The sequence below is a fragment of the Eschrichtius robustus genome, chromosome 1 (assembly GCF_028021215.1).
Source record: "Eschrichtius robustus isolate mEscRob2 chromosome 1, mEscRob2.pri, whole genome shotgun sequence".
Taxonomy (NCBI): Eukaryota; Metazoa; Chordata; class Mammalia; order Artiodactyla; family Eschrichtiidae; genus Eschrichtius; species Eschrichtius robustus.
In genome coordinates this window covers 176435633-176451989 of record NC_090824.1, presented here as the reverse complement: position 1 = coordinate 176451989, position 16357 = coordinate 176435633, and the positions used below count along the sequence as shown (strand labels likewise).

Sequence of the window (16357 nt, the reverse complement as noted above, 5' to 3'; positions counted from 1 at the left end):
TCCTTAAACGTGGTAAAGCCCCAAGCAACACAGCCTGGGGGTGTTGACCCAGCACACAGAAAATAGATGGTATCGATTTTTGTGTTTCGAGATGTCGTGAGCTGTGTTGGTCAGCCAGTGGGATGGGTGTGGAGCCTGCTGGGCTTGAGAGTCAGGCTGCCCCAGAGCATGGCTGGCTGGGTCCACAGCTGAGGCAAACTCTGTGACCCTTCAGCTGTCTGTTGAGATTGATTCTCTAAGATGACACATTCAGGTCTTCTCTGGTAGATGGTGCGTCAGATGGGAGGTTCAGGACACATGCCCCAAGCCTGGGGACTTGGACTGGCCAGAACAAAGCAAGACCGCAATCAGTGGGGTGGGCTCCTTGGAAAAAAATCTAGAACCTACAACAGTGTTGGGCACTGGGCTTACCAGGAGGGGTCGGGGCATGACCTGACCTCCCCAGTGGCGTAGCAGAGTTGGGAGGAGGGAGCTGGGAAATGGGACCCCATGATGCTTCCTAGGGTCCTGAACAGATTCCCTGAATGAAGCAAGCTTGGGCAGGGCCAGGTGCATGCACCCTGGGAGTGAAAAATGGATAGGAAGGTTTATAAATATCAGAGGTTCTCAAGACCTCAGAGTCAGAGGGAAAGCTCAGATCACAGAAGTGGAGAACGGGGTGGGGGTGAGCCCCTAGACCGGGATCTCCAGTGTCCAGTGCTTTTTTCAAAAGACTTTATTTTTTAGAGCAGTTTTAGGTTCAAAGCAAAGTTGAGGGGGAAAGTACAAAGAGTCCCCATAGGCACAGCCTGCCCCATTTTCAACATTCCCCCCTTTTGTTACAAGTGGTAAACCTGCATCGTCATCACCCAGAGTCCATAGTTTGCATTAAGGGTCAGTCTTGGTGTTGTACATTCGGTGGGTTTGGACAAATGTATGATGATGTGTGTCCACCATTGTAGTGTCACACAGAGTAGTTTCGCTGCCCTAAAATTCTCTGTGCTTCACCTGTTACTCCTTCCCTCCCCTCACCCCATGGTAACTACTGATCTGTTTCTGTCCCTGTAGTTTTGCCTTTTGCAAAATATCATACAGTCGGAACCATACACTGTGCAGCCTTTTCAGACTGGTTTTTTGCAGTTGGTAACATGCGCTAGGGTTCCTCCACGTCTTTTCTTGTGTGTCCAGTGCTTTTTTCACTTCAGTTCTTGGTCTCCTTCATGGGTGTCTCATCTTTACCATGGTGATTATCACTTCACACACTTAAAGACCCTGCGGTCCAGATGCCGTAGAAATAACCAGGTCGTGTGCCCCCCTCCCCAATTCCTAAGGGTACCATGGAAGTTCCAGAGAGTTCACATTCAGGACAGGCCGAAATAGCCTGTGGGTTGTAGAAATTGACTTTCCTTCGACCAGAATTTATGTCAGTAATTTTTAAAAATTTGTCTGCTTTCCAAAGATGATCACAAATCTAGGTCCGTACAGCAGCTTGGAGGAAAGAATGATTACACAAAACTGTTGTTCATCTTTTCAAATCTTCTTAGGGTATGCAGCAAGAATTTACAGTAGCCAACTACTAGAAATTTTGTATTTCTAGAGAGATTTAATCAGAAGGAAGTGCTGCAGAATTTAAGAGACATATGATTTTAAGCATTTTAATAATCACTTTTCTGATTATCTCTTATCGGCTGGCAGAGCTGTTAAGCATAGTTGATTAAACAATACAAATTAATAAAACACCATGAGGATGTATTTATACAACGGTGACTGATAGCCCCCCAAAGCCCATCATGGATTGTAGAAACAAGTTATAGCCATTAAAATAATCTGTAATTATTTTTTTCAACCAGACAGCATGTCAAGTCATTAGCGTCTGTTCAGCTTATTTCTTCGAAAATTATGTGATGAGTCTCTCTTGAGGCTGTCATAAAGCACAATGATCACACCGGCTTCCCCCACCACCTTCAGTCATAAGCAAAACAAAACTCTCTGAAAGACTCCAAAGAAAATAACATTTACTGGGGACTTCCCTGGCAGTCCATTGGTTAAGACTCCGCGCTTCCAAGGCAGGGGGCACAGGTTTGATCCCTGGTCGGGGAACTAAGATCCCACATGCCGCATGGCGTGGCCAAAGAAATGAAAATGTATTTAAAACTTACTTTCTGGTTTAAATGTTATCTTGTCCTGTAGAGGTCAAGGGATGATTTATATGCCTTGTTGTGTGTTACGTGGAGCAATATCTAATCACAGATTTGTTTTGTGAAATCAGTAAAGCAGCACTCTCTTCAGATTCTTCATCTGTACATCTGATGTGTAATTTGGTAGCCCATCAAAATTAATTTTCGATCCCTAACGTACATGGAGCTTTAGAGTTATAAGTTCTGCTAATGGCTCTTTCAGTAAAGGGTATGTATTTATGTGTCCTTCTCGGGTGGATTTCTGTGAAGCATTTCTGCAGGCAGGATGTTCACATAAATAATCAACCAGCTAATAAATGTCAATTAATTCTATTAACATAGCTGGCAGGAGCCCTTTAACAAATATTTAAGTACAGTATATTCAGATTAAATTTAGTTTGGGGGAAAATGCTTGCTTGCTTAGCTTCCCAATGTAACTGATCTTCCTCCTATAGCAAAAGAGTGTTTTATTTTACATTTAAGGAGTAAAGGTCTACGCTGCATACATCTGAATACTGCATGTCAGAGTGTTATGAAGATTTTTAAGTGGTTTTTAGAAACAAAGAGATTTGATCATTTTTGAATTTTCTTCTCAATTTCGTGGTAACCTTTCTTCTTTCTTCCCTCTTTCTATTTTTCTTTTTCAAAATTTCTCTTTCCTGAGGGTTTTTCACTTCCAGCTCACCTGAGGGCCTTGATCGCACGGTTTATGTATTCGGGTACAACGTTGGCTGCTATGACAGAAAGACTCTGAGATACTGTGGTTCATGTTGATTTAGAAGTTTATTGCTCTTTCCTGCAAGAGGCCAGGGTGAGCAGTGTGGGATGGTGGTACCTCTGTTCCATTAGATCCATCAGGCACTGGGTTCTCTCCACTTTGCTCTGCACCAGCAGGTGTTTTGCACATCTGTATAGTGGCAGCTTGATAGATAAACAACAAGGATCTACTTTATAGCACAGGGACCTCTACTCAGTATTCTGTAATAACTTATATGGGTAAAGAATCTGAAAAAGAATGCGTATATGTATACGTAATATAACTGGGTCACTTTGCTGTACACCTGAAAGTAAAACAACATTGTAAATCAACTATACGCCAGTAAAATTAAAAAAAGAATAATTAGCTGTTACAATAAAAAAAAAAAAAAAAAAAAAAAAGGGAAAGGAGCGTCCAGGGCCCGCTGCTCACCTCCCATTGGACAGAACGTAGCACGTGGCCATACATCCTTGCAAGGGACGACGGGAGACGTACCCAAGTAGCTTACAGGGCCCAACTTTGTAGCCAGAACTCCAGGTGGAGTTTACTAACAGGAAGAAAGGGGGAGAGAGGCCTGAGGACACTTAGCAGTGCCTGCCACAATCCATGGAGCTCACAGAATTTTTTAGGATGACTATTTCATCCCTGCAGAACATCTCAGGGAAATGGCAAAATGCTTGAAAGATAGAACCAGACTACTTTTTTTCTTTGGGAGTCAAAATACATTTTCTGTAGCTGATACAGTACCTTAGATTTCTAACTGGCAGTATCTGCTGTTGATTTAATAGGCTTTGTGCTTTCCCTGGTATTAACTTCTAAAGAGATTAATGGCCCACGATATCATTGCCTTTCTAATAGTTGGGATGCATCAGCCACACTTTTCACTGCGCTTTTAAGTTGCAGCCCATCTGGAACAGTACATAAAATCATTTATCACTTCCGCTAGATTGCTGTTTATGTACTTAAACATAACACATTGGACCTAGATTAATTTTTTCATTTTTAGATTCTATTTTTTTAAGCTTGAGTTTATCAGTTAATATATGCACAATATTTTAGAGACAAATGATTTTAAAGTGCTCTTTAAAAGAAAAACCTAGCAGTGTCTTACATCCTGCAAAATGTCCTCTTTCTCAAGGTAAGTGTTTTCAAGTGTTTAAGATGAGTACTTGGTGTAAGAAACATCCGCCACCAAGACGTAGCATCGTACAAGTCTAGAATACCAAGGTCAGAAAGATCCTACAAGCGTCTAGAAAGAAAAAATTATATACAGGTTATATACAGACTGTTGACTAAAATATTTTGATTCAATTACTTTGCACAAAGATAAAAGGGGAGGTTGTGGGGTGTGTGTGTTCTTTGATGTGTATGGTCAAATGTTAGGCTTAAAATTAGGCCAGCAGCTCCTGCCATTTTGGACTTTTGTCTTTAATTAAGTACCAGTGAGGGAATTTGGGAGGTGAAGACCACAGAGTTCAGGTGTTCAGAGCCTTACTGTTGCCTTAAACACGGTGGGAATTTAGTGCTCGGATAGGTAGCGGAGATTCATTCAGTGTTTAATAGTATCTGGGCTGTTTGTTGGCACTAGAAGTACAGTGGTGAGCAAAATAGATGACGTGTCCACTCCTGTAGGATTTACATTCCAGGTATCGTATGTGTCCCTGTGAGAAACGGATGGAGGATGAATGCCATTTATGCAAGTGATTGAGCCCTGCAAGCTGTGCAATCTGGAATCTCTTTTGTAAGTTCACCCCGTCTTTGTGGGCAGGGAAGTGGGATTCTCACATTTCTGGTTCCTTCCTTCTTGCAGTTTCTGTTTTCATGAGGTCCCTTTCCAGCCCTCTCCTACTGATTGCCTGAGATCACTTCACAACTTTCTTTTTACCCTCTTTATCTATGTGCCATATCATAAAAAATTCATTTTGATTTACAGATAAAACAGCCAAATGTGAAAGCTGTCTTGTTCCCTCTTCAAGGTGGCATATCCCTACGTTGGACTCCTGTTCCTGACCCATCAAATGCAAAAATGCCAGGACTTGAGTCTGAGGGAGGGAAGATGACAAATAAACGATTTTCCCCCCGATCGTAGGAGGTGGGCAAATCAGTGCAGACAGAAGTAGAATAAAGGATTATGCCAAGAAGGCATGAAACAGCCCTTGACTAACTATACTCAAATTAAAGCACTAAAAAAAGTAAAAGCATGCCACGGCCTCTTATCAGAAGCATATGAATAATTGTGAATTCGGTGGGTGATCTTTGGGTCAAAGATCCTGTGAATTCTCAGGAGATGTTATAGAACAACCCTGCTCAGAACTTGTAGAAGTTGTGGAGATAAAGTCATATTTTCTGCGCCTTCACCTGAATGTCCCCATGACCTTAATAGTGTGTTTCTAAGTTAGGATTATCAGCTCATTCTGCCTAAATCAATATTGGGGTTTTTTGTATAGAAAGGTTCCTGGCACAGTGTTCTTTTTTTTAATCCCTCTGACACATACATATGTCTCTCCTCCTTTTCCCCCCAAAAGGCTAATAGAATTCTTCAGAAGACATTTTATTGTTAGTAAGATTGCTTTTGTTTTTAATTTGGGTCAAAGTAGCTTATGATTTGGGTCTTTTAAGCAAATGTTTCCTGATAGTTTTGGATAAAATAAATGTGGACATTAGTGATTACTTTTTCAAAATGGGAGCTAGGTAAATGAACTTAAATATATATTTTTTTATTAAAAGACTCATTCCTATATGATAACTGAATCTTGTGGGCGCTCATTCCCATTCAGAATATTCTAGAAGGATATTTTGCTTTCCCCATTCCATTCAGTATGCAGGCATGCATGTTATGTGTGTGCCCAACATACTGGTCGTAGGCTAATAAATGTGATCTAAACACATAATAGCTCAGTTTTCTTGACATAAGCTGATATATAAGGGTGTTCCCTTTAGTATAGTGCCAATTTGTTCTTACTGAAGTTCTTTCACTTGGAGACCTTGGGGGTCTCCACCATGAACACATGGTAAATCCATTTTAATGAGGACCAGGTAGGTTTAGAAGAAAAAAAGAAAGAATGCCCCAAATTTTCAGCTTCTTGACTCTACATTGGCACGTTCAACTAAAATCTGGAGCTCTAAGAGTTATTTGCTGTGGTTTGCAGTTTTGCATTTCCCTGATCAATGTGAAATGCTCCCCTCCCCAGTTCTGCTTTTAAAACTTGTTTATTGTGGAAAATTGAAAGATATCCAAAAGTAGATAGAATATGGAGTGAACCCCCATATGCTCATTACCCAACTTCAATCATGATCAATTCAAGGCCAACCGTATGTAATCAATACCCTCACCCATTTCCCCAGCCTGTATTGTTTTGCAGCAAATCCTAGACATATTTCATTGCTAAATATTTCACTAAGTGTAATTATGCACATCCTTGTATAGAATCATTGAGAAGCTGTGATGTTTAAGGGGGAGACTTTGTTTACAAAATGGTTTTTAAAAAGTAGAACGAAAAATTGATTAAAAAATACCCTCCAATTGGAAGTTAAATGCATATATCTCCTTCTGTTTCCTTAAACGTTTGTTGAATGAATAAAAGCTAAAATCAGGTCAGCACTCCTCCCTCTCCCAAAGATAAACAAAAACAAAAGGAATGCTGCTTTTATTATACTTTAAATGATGAAAAGTTGCATTTTCCTTCCCTTGGTTGACCCAGAAGGAATATTAGGTTTAAATGAAGTAGGTTCACGTTTAACTGTCATGGTGAACGTGACTTTGTGCCACCGTTCAGCTGTAGAGTTTCTATGTTTTGCATTTTCAAGTGTCCCATCAAGTGAGCACTAATCCGTAGTGGACATAATAGGAACATTTTAGCCCTGATCCTGAAGTGACCTAGGATGGTAGTGAGCCCTGGGGGTGAACTTCCACATCCCAGAGTGAATTAATTAGGCGCTAATATTGGTGTTACTATTTTTAATTGCTTTTTTAAGAGGAAATTTTGGGAGTGGAAGGCATGGAGCTGCCCTGTGGTGTTCAGAAGTTAGCTCTGCAGAAAAGATGAGCTTATTCTATCACAGAGGTTTTGAAACTGGCCTGTGCTCATATAGAGGGCTCCCAGTTACCTGCATGAGTTTCCTTTTCCTACTTTATCAGTTGTTCAAGAAGCCTTGCATCTGTTCCAATGACGTTGTTAGGAGTATTGCTATTATTAGTTTTCACTGAGTGTTGTGCATGGGGCTACGAGGAACCCTCTTTGCCTTCACCTGTAGCTGCTGAGGATGTGCTGTCACCTGCAGGACCCAACGTGGGTCATCATCAGTGTTCATCTGAGTGACAAGAGCCCTGGACGCTAGCGCATCCTGGAGCCGGCCTTTCTGGGTCAGTGTTTAGCACCTGCACATGGAGGCCCTGCTGTGGGAAAAAGGGAGACACACCCAGACTTTATAAATGGGAGCAGCCTGCAAACACAGAGGATTTTCGAAAGCTTGTTCCTGGCTGCCAACAGCCATGGAGCGTGTTACCTTCATTTGAGGTGGAGATTTATTCAGCATTTTCCTGCTGATGGGCAACGCAGATCCCATGGCCTGCAATTCCCGAACCTACTCCCCTTCCTAGAAAATCCGTTACCTGATAACTTTAAAGGACTCAGGCTAATTGTGGAGCATGAGAGGTGGGGTAGCGATAATGAGCTTAACTTGAAATTAAAGCACTTTTTTAAAAAAATTAAAAAAAAATTTTTAAATTAAAAAAAATTTTTTTAATTAAAAAATCTTTTATTTTATATTGAAGTAGAGTTGACTTACAATGTTGTGTTAGTTTCAGGTGTACAGCAAAGTGATTCAGTTATACATATACATATATCCATCCTTTTTTAGATTCTTTTCCCATATAGGTTATTACAGAATATTGAGTAGAGCTCCCTGTGCTATACAGTAGGTCCTGGTTGATTATCTACTTTATACATAGTAGTGTGTATATGTTAATCCCAAACTCCTAATTTATCCACACCGCCCTCCCCTTTTAGAACTTTGGAGAGAATCCTATGCTTCCTGCCTATCAAAAAATAAAATTCTGGTTGGAAGAAATTTTATTCCAAACTCAAATTGTGGTTGTCTTAAGCTAGGAGAAAATAAGGATCTTATTAAACTCTTAGAATTTTTCTGAACTGAAGAACATCTCCATTTCTTGATTTACGCTAAAGACAATTAACAAAGCATTACACTCTTTGTCATGAAATTGATTTGAGTATGAAGCAAAAAGTCAATTCGGTCTTTACAGAAAATTTAAAATTAAGCAGATGTCCCTAAACTTGAACAGTATATATCAAAGGTGAATATCCGCTTGCATTATTTATTACAGAGGGGCCAGATAACCAGTGAAGGAATGGAGGTCAGAGTGATGTAGGGAGAGTGTGTCGGTTGGGGAATCAGGAATAGAGCAGCAAGTTAGATGTTAACATCTGAAAAATAAGTAATTCCAGTGAAGTTCATAAGCATCTCAGTCAAAAGCAATTGCAAAATAATTGCAAAGTAATTCTTAGGGGAGAAATGGCATCTTTGTGAGATGAGCTCATTTTCCCACATGGTAGATGTCCTTACCGGTTAGCCCTGGGCTGGATAAACCAGGTTTTAAAAATGTTAATGAATTAATTATTATTATGTTTATTTTTCTTAGCTCTTGTCATTGCTGCACTGTGGGAAACAGTGGGAGAAATTGGGTCGATTTAGGACTGCATGTGTGTCTGGGTTAGCCTGGATGTGGAAACACGAAAGTAAAAAATATTAGTGGAAAATCCTTGAGCCCAGCACAGTGAAATGGGGTTTGTTGTGGTCTTAAACCTGTGAGATGAGGAATAGTTATGTTTGAGAGGTCCGGGCTGGCAAGGATTTGTATTCTAGAAAGTGTTTCAAGATAAACCTTGAACTGAGCTGAAAACATGAGTGATTGTGATCCTGGGTGTGAAAGACTGAAAGCTGCCTTCTTTGTCCTGGGGGTTCTCAGGATGGGTGCCCGGGATCCAAGACAGGCCGTATGGGGCAGTGGGTCTCTGATGGCCGTGGAGGCTGGACCTTCAAATAGAGGCAAATGATGTCCTGGCAAAGGACCCTTTTCTCATGAAGGGCAACAGCCCACTCTTCATATCTTTGGGCCTAAGGAGCGGTTTTGAACACATACCCATACAGTGAGTAGGACCCTTGAGTAACGTCATCTTGCGTATTTACAAGCTTTCCTACAAACTGCCATTTTAATGAGAAATAGAGACACTCCATCTCTAAATCAGAGTACATATCAAGTCCGTGGACATAGTCATGGCGCATATTATCAATGAAAAGAAACGGACTGTTTTATCTTTTTTCATGGGGTTCAGTCTAATTGGATGTAGAAAGTACCCTGTAAATTGATACCGTAAACAGTGGTATCTAAGTCCGTGTTTTCTGTCTGGGATCCTTGAATTTTTCTCCTCTGACATCCTCTGTCTCCATTTCCTCTTTCTCCATCTGCTTTCTCCTTACTGCTCAATTTTCTGTCCGTTGTTGTGCTAAAATTACACTTTCAGGGCACCAGCAACTCTTACTGCCGAATTTGGTGGCCTTTTTCTGAGAACCTTCTCATAAGTGGATTGCATTTGTCATTTGCTCTTCCCTTGTTTTCCCAACTGTCCTTTTTTTTTTTTAATCTCCCTGGTTATTTCCTCTCGATAGTTCTTTACATCCAATTTCCAGCTCTCCTTCACTTTTCTACGTAATGGCACCACCATTTTAATTTGCTGACACCCCAGAAGATAAAATAAAATATCTTGTTTCCCCAAAGTAGCTCTGAAGGGGGGTTACAGGCTCTGCTCTTTTGACCCCTGAGCGTTTATTCTTCCTTCCTTGGCCAAGCTAGTCATGGCTTGTGTTCAGCTCTGTTCTACTATTTGTGAAACTCTTGTAATGAGCCATGAATTGCTGTTGTATTCAGATAGAGTTCTAGCTAATTCTACTGTGAAGGAATTAGCGAGAAGAAAAGTGAAACATAATTATGCAGGGAAACAGGCTGGTATGACGCCACGAACATATTTTACACTGTTTTATTATTTCCAGGCAATTTTTCACTTACAAATGATTAAGGATTTTAGAAACTGTTGGAACTGAGTGAGTTCAGATGGATTGAATTATTATTATGTCTTCGATTTTTATGTATGTTCGCCTGATATTTTACACTAGCAGGTGAAATACTTATTAAAGAAGTAATTGTCCTCCCTTTGAGGATCTTTTCTTTCCTTTTTAGTGACTGAGAGTGTATTGGAAAAACTTTGGTTATGTCTCATTCCATAAGGCATTATAGCCCCAAATGTTTTAAGTACAGATACAGTCACTAAAACCATCAGGTTAAAGGGTTGTAGCACAGAATTGCTGGCCAGTTGCTTTCAGGGTTAATCTTTTTTGTTACTTTATGGTGCCAAGAAAAGTGTCATTTCTGATTTGGATCGGATTTTAGCTCATTCATGGGATACCCCATGTCCTAAAGAACAGTGTGGGAGAGATTCCTTTTCTATGCTAATGTGATGCTTCTAGCAGTTGGTATATATATTCCTGTATATGGTTTTCAGGCTGTTACTTTTTTGAGAAAGAGAAGATATTTATTTGAAATTTTAATTGTGGTGGGCTGCAGATTCTTCATATGAACTGGAGAATGTGTGCTACTCCAAAATCAAGTGACATTTGGGGTCACCAGCTACTCACTGAGCAGTGTTTGCACCTCCTGCCTCCTAAGGCATTGTGACATAGATGGATTGCAAGACATTGGGTCCTGGTTTTTTTTTTTTTTTTCTGATTTCTTAATTGTAAAATATATCTAACATGAAATTTAACATTTTGGCCATTTTTATGTGTCCATTTTGCTGGCATTAACATTATGTTGTTGGGCAACCATCACTGCCATTCTCCTCCAGAACTTTTTCATCTTCCCAGCCTGGAACTCTGTCCCCAGTAAACACCAACTCCCCACTCCCCCCAACCCCTCCCCCATCATTCTACTTTCCGGCTCTATGAATTTGACAACTCCAGGCAAGAATCCGCTTCTCCTAAACTTTACCTGAATCCTCCAATAGATTCTGTTTTCTTTTCTTTCAAACATTGTTAAAAAAAAAAAAACTTCTGGTGAACAGCGTGTTTCTGGTTATAGTAACACTTCTACGCTATTTCGTTTTTATCTGTGTGTTTATCGCCCTGGGTAAAGTCCTTGATGGCAGGTTCTAGATTTTGCTACTTGTATCCCTGGCCCTTCAGAGTGTCTGTGATACGGTGCCGGGCTCAGTAGGGTGGTGAACAAATGAAGCTGAATCCCACAGGCAGCCCAGAGACATTTGATTTGCAATTTTCATTGATGGAAAATGGTAAGAAAAGAGGACAGTATTTTTAAAGCTGAATCAGTACTATTGTATTGATGGAGGACCATAGAAATCCTTTTGTTTTGCCGTTGATGCTTTAACTACAGCTTGGTATCGGTTATGGGTCATGCTTTTCATTAGCAGCTTGATGTCAGGGTCTGTGTATGGTGGAAACCCTAAGGAAGACGGCGTTCTCGTGCTAGTTAGGAGATTTTAATGCTGCTGCCGGGTGACCCTCCGATTCCATTTTGGCTCAGTAAAAATAGGGGAGAAGTAATTCCAAACAGAATGGCTGTTAGCTAGTGAAAAGTGCAGCTACTTTGAAATCATGAGGCAGTGCAAAGAGGCCTTATTGTGTGTCTGAGGGTCACGTTGCTTGGCTGTTTTTGGTTTTGCTGTGAAGGGTCGGGGTGAGGTCCCTGCGGTTTCCTGAGTCCGTGATCCTGGTGGGTGTGATGTGAGTTGCTGGACCAGATGGGAAATACACTTGAGTTTTTTTTCTCCTTATACGGCATTATGTGCATCCCATAGACATCAATGAAAGGAATTGTTGTCTGAAGTAGAGCACTCAGGTTCTGTGGCTAAAATGGTAGAATAACGCACGGGAGGTTTCCACTGATCCTTTGTCGGGAGCAGTAAACAAAATACATGCTCAACTAAATTTGATTTTCCCTGATAAACTGTGATGTGTGCTTTCCCCAGATTTTAGATGCTCATTTGTTCATCGCTCATTTCTCTCCTTCAGGGATTCCCATAACACCAGGGCCTCCTATCGCCAGTCTAGAGAAAGATGAGATTTTTTTTTTAATAAAGAAAGGAAGGAAGGAAGGAGGGAGGGAGGGAGGGAGGGAAGGAGGGAGGGAGGGAGGGAGGGAAGGAAGGAAGGAAGGTGGGGGAGAGGACATATCTTTTCCTCCTGTCGTGGAGAAGTTTCTGGAAGTGGAGGGGGCTGTATGATATTCATATAGCGTTCAGTTTGCCCGGGTCCCTCTCGGCAGGGATGTTCACAAGGTTATCTGACAGTCTCCAAGGACATTCTCACCCCAGGGGCTCTAAACACTGCTCTTTGGACCCCTCCTTGAGATAAGTCTCCAAGTTATCTTCATCCAACAGATACTTACTAGGAGCTGCTCTGTGCCGGGCATTACAGCAAGTCTCTTAAGATTGAAAGACTTTACATCTTAAAAAGATTGAAAGGCGTTTAGCTGATATTTAAATGGTTCTCTCCATTTTGTGCCAGTCTTCCTCTTTTCCTATCTCAAGAGGAGAACATGGTCAGAAAGCTGAAGTCTGGCCAGAAAAAGTGATTTCTTTTAGATGCACCTCATACTCTCTCTTTGGCCTATCCTGAGTTATTTATTCATGCGTCCCAGGCCCTGCATTGTGATGCAGAGAGCTGTGAAGGTTGGGAGGGGGGTGGCGGTGGGGACACCAGATTCCTCCCTTCTCCATGTGTGTTTGTGTCTGCCTTTGTGTGATGGACCTTCACGGAAATATCAAGGCTTTCGTGCAATAATTCTTTTCTCCAAGGGAATTAAAGCAAATGGCCCAGGAGACTTGTTTTCTGACTTGCTTTCATAAAAGCATTTTTGTAACTGGGGGTGGGGGGAGTGAAAGGTGTTGAAGTTCCTCAAACATTTGTTCTTGTGCAAGGATAAACAAATATATGTTAGCTTAATTACAAAAGTGAATTATCGGACAATTCCAAACTTTTTCTATCCTTTTCCTGCCCAGTCAGGGGAAACTATTAAAGAATAAGCATATAGGGGTAGGGGAGCAAGAAGTACAAACCGTTAGCTATAAAATAAGCTACAAGGATATATTGTACAGCACAGGGAATATAGCCAATATTCTATAATAACTATAAATGGAGTATATAACCTTTAAACATTGTGAAGCACTGTATTGTACACCTGTAAGTTATGTAGTATTGTACAACGACAACAAAAACAACAACAAAATGAATAAGCATAACCATAGAGGTGTCAGTTGATACTGAAGTGAATACCACTGTTTTAAACTTCTTTCATTTTGTCATGTGTACGGGTAAAAACTACTTGTATTAGGGTTCTCCAGAGAAATGGAATCAAAAGGATGGACATAGGTAGATAGATAGATGGATAGATCAATAGATATAAGAGGAGATTTATTACAGGAATTGGCTCACAAGATGTGGAGGCTGAGAAGTCCTGTGATCTGGGAATGTGAGCTGGGGACCCCGGGCAGCCACTCTGTGGTCAGTCCAAGTACAAAGGCCTGAGGACCAGGGCAGCTGATGCTGTAAGTCTTAGTCTGAGTCTTAGGACCCAGAACCGGGAGCCCGGCGTCCAAGGGCAGGAGAAGATGCACGTCCATCTCAGCTCACAAAGTCAGCAGACAGCAGATTTCTTCTTCCGCCACCTTTTTGTTCTCTTCGGGCCCTCAGGGGATTGGATGCTGCCACCCACATGGGTGAAGGTGGTCTTCTTTACTGAGTCAATCAATTCAAATGCTCATTTGAATTGATGGAAACACCCTCATGGACACACCCAGAAATCACGTTTTGCCAGCTCTCTGGGCATTACACTATTTTTATCTTGCTTAACAAAAATGTTTGTAGCATCCTTCTCACTCACTGGAACTTGGATGCCTTCTTGTCTACTCTCACTCACTTTATTGAAGTATGTTCATTGGAAAAACTTAAAAGAAACAGAATAAAGCCTAACAGTCACAGCTGGACAAATCAGCCGTCAAGTGTAGCTACACACAAAAACTTCACGGCCCATCAGTAACAAGAATCCGTCCAGGTAGCTTCTGTAGGTACCTGTTGCCATAGAGATGGTGCAGGTTTCAGGTCCCATGTCATTCCTGGAGGAGCCATAACTATTCTGCTTTCTTTTTGCTCAAGAATGCATGTAGGGTTAGACGTGGAGGAGAAGCTGGGCTTCCGTGGGTCTTGGTTACTTCATCTGTGAAATGGGAGCCTTGGGCTGGATCTGAAGTTCTGTGTTGGCCACAGGATGGGGGTCTAGGAATAGATGAGTAATCTTGCAAAAAGACACCACTGAGACTCAGGAATGGACGGGGTAGACGTGGAAGGTTGTGAGAGACACACGCTAGTCTGAAAAAGCTCTCCACCTGGGAACTCATTCTGGTCGCCTGTCCCCTCCTGGGAAAATGACATTCTGTGCTTACAGGTGAAGACCATTAGATTCAGGGGACTCTTAGATACGTACGTTTAAAGGTTATTTAATGAGATTATTGTAATACAGTATTCACCCGGTCCACATAGATTGTGAGAATTCTTTTCCTATTGAAGAGTTACCCATTTACAGACGCACGGTTGGACAGCGTGTCAGAGTTAATTATATGTGCTGCAGAGTGATGGAAGGTAGAGGGAAAACCTTAGCACGGGGGAGATGTCTTAGCCAGAGCTCACAATATAATTTTTATTTCTACACAGTAGCTTGGTTTGTAATGAAGATTGGATAGGCTGTCAGAATACGAGCACAAAAGAAGTCACAGAGGAGTAGCCACTGAGAACGTTTTCAAGGAAAAAACGACCAACAAAACCCCCTACGCTTGGCTCTGCCCAGATGTGGTGAGAGAGGGACTGAGGCTTTGCTCCCTGCAAGGCTTGCTGTACTGGAGTTGGGCTGGGACTGGGTTTGAAAATGATGTCGGAGTTCTGACAGTCACCTGGCACTGAGGGCTATTCAGTGGAAGGAAGCGGGTAGAGGAAAAGGCATCGGAAGTCTTTGTTCCTGTGTTTCCTGCAGCAAAAAGGTGTTTCAGTCAGAGACTGGTTTAGTGGAAGTGGCACAGATTTAAAAAGCACATTTGACTAGGGTAGTGGCTGGCAGTACCTGAAGGAGGGGGGGCAGCGGGGGAGGGAGGGAGGCGGGGGGGAGAGAGGTACTTAGTTAAGGTGGCTTGGCTTGATGGAGTTTTTCTTGATTAGGTAATTATGGTGATTATCAATTAACAGGTCGTACTTACAGGGTGACACACGTTCTGGGGTGACCCGTGCTCACTCACGGGACTAAGCCGGGGAAGGGATGTGTCCATAAGGCCCCTGGGTGCTGAGGTGCTCAGCTTACCTGCGTCCTCCCTCTGGGACAGGAGAGACTAATGCATGTTTGATCTTGGAAGCCGGGTGGTGGGATTCAAATTAATTACGAGGTTTCGCTGAAGAGAGGCCGTTTTAAAGGGAGTCGTGAAATAGCAGCTTTGGAACCGGCTGGAGCGGTTATTTTTAATATAATGAGAAATGTTATAAAGTTAGTGGAAGGCATCGATTTATCTTTCAGGTCGTTGAAAAGCAGAGTCTTGAGGACTAGCTTGCTCCAGGGCTCCAAGAGGAATCATAGCCCTCCCCTTGTAAGAAAGCCTTCACACACCATATTTCTGGGCAGAGTAAGAGGTTTCTAGATGCTGAGAAGTGGTCCCTGGGGCCACAGAGCATCTTAAGGAATCTCTATCATTTCTGGGAGACCCTGAGAGGCACGTCTTTGGGGGTTTTTCAGACCCTGAGCAGTTTGTCAGCTATGATTTTTTTTTTTTTTTTTTTTTTTGGCTGCACCACGCGGCATGCGGAATCTTCATTCCCCGACCAGGGATCGAACCCGTGCCCCCGGCAGTGGAAGCGTGGAGTCTTAACCCCTGGACCACCGGGGAAGTCCCTATGATGGTTTTAAAATCTGACTGTAGATTTCTTTGATGTTGCTGCCGTTGAGGGTGGGGTCTGTGTCCCCTCTCCTGGAAGCTGGGCGGGTGCGTGGCTGTCTGGAGCGATAGAGGACAGCGCAGATGACCACGTGTGACTCCCGAGGCCGAGCGATGAAAGCTGATGGTGCAGCCACCACCATATTGGCTGGAGCACAAGCCCTGGGGACTCAGGGCTGCCGTGGAGCACGTGTGACTCCTGTGCTGTGAGGACACCAGGCCACGTGCAGACGCCTCAGCTGGGTGCTCTGGAGGGCATTCCTAGTGGTCCAGTGGTCCCAGCCCGGGTGCCAGACGAAAGAACTGTCATGAGGCCACCCCTGGCCTCAGAGCCTCCCCAGCCAAGGGCCCAGTTATTGTGGAGCAGAGACGACCCTGCCCTC

At 42.4% G+C, this 16357-nt stretch overlaps 1 protein-coding gene across 1 annotated transcript in view; it reads left to right on the top strand.

Moving 5' to 3' along the window:
• Positions 1–16357, top strand: part of SFMBT2 (Scm like with four mbt domains 2) — a 216627-nt gene that overhangs the window by 54092 nt on the left and 146178 nt on the right. The gene's annotated exons all lie outside the window — the stretch shown is intronic.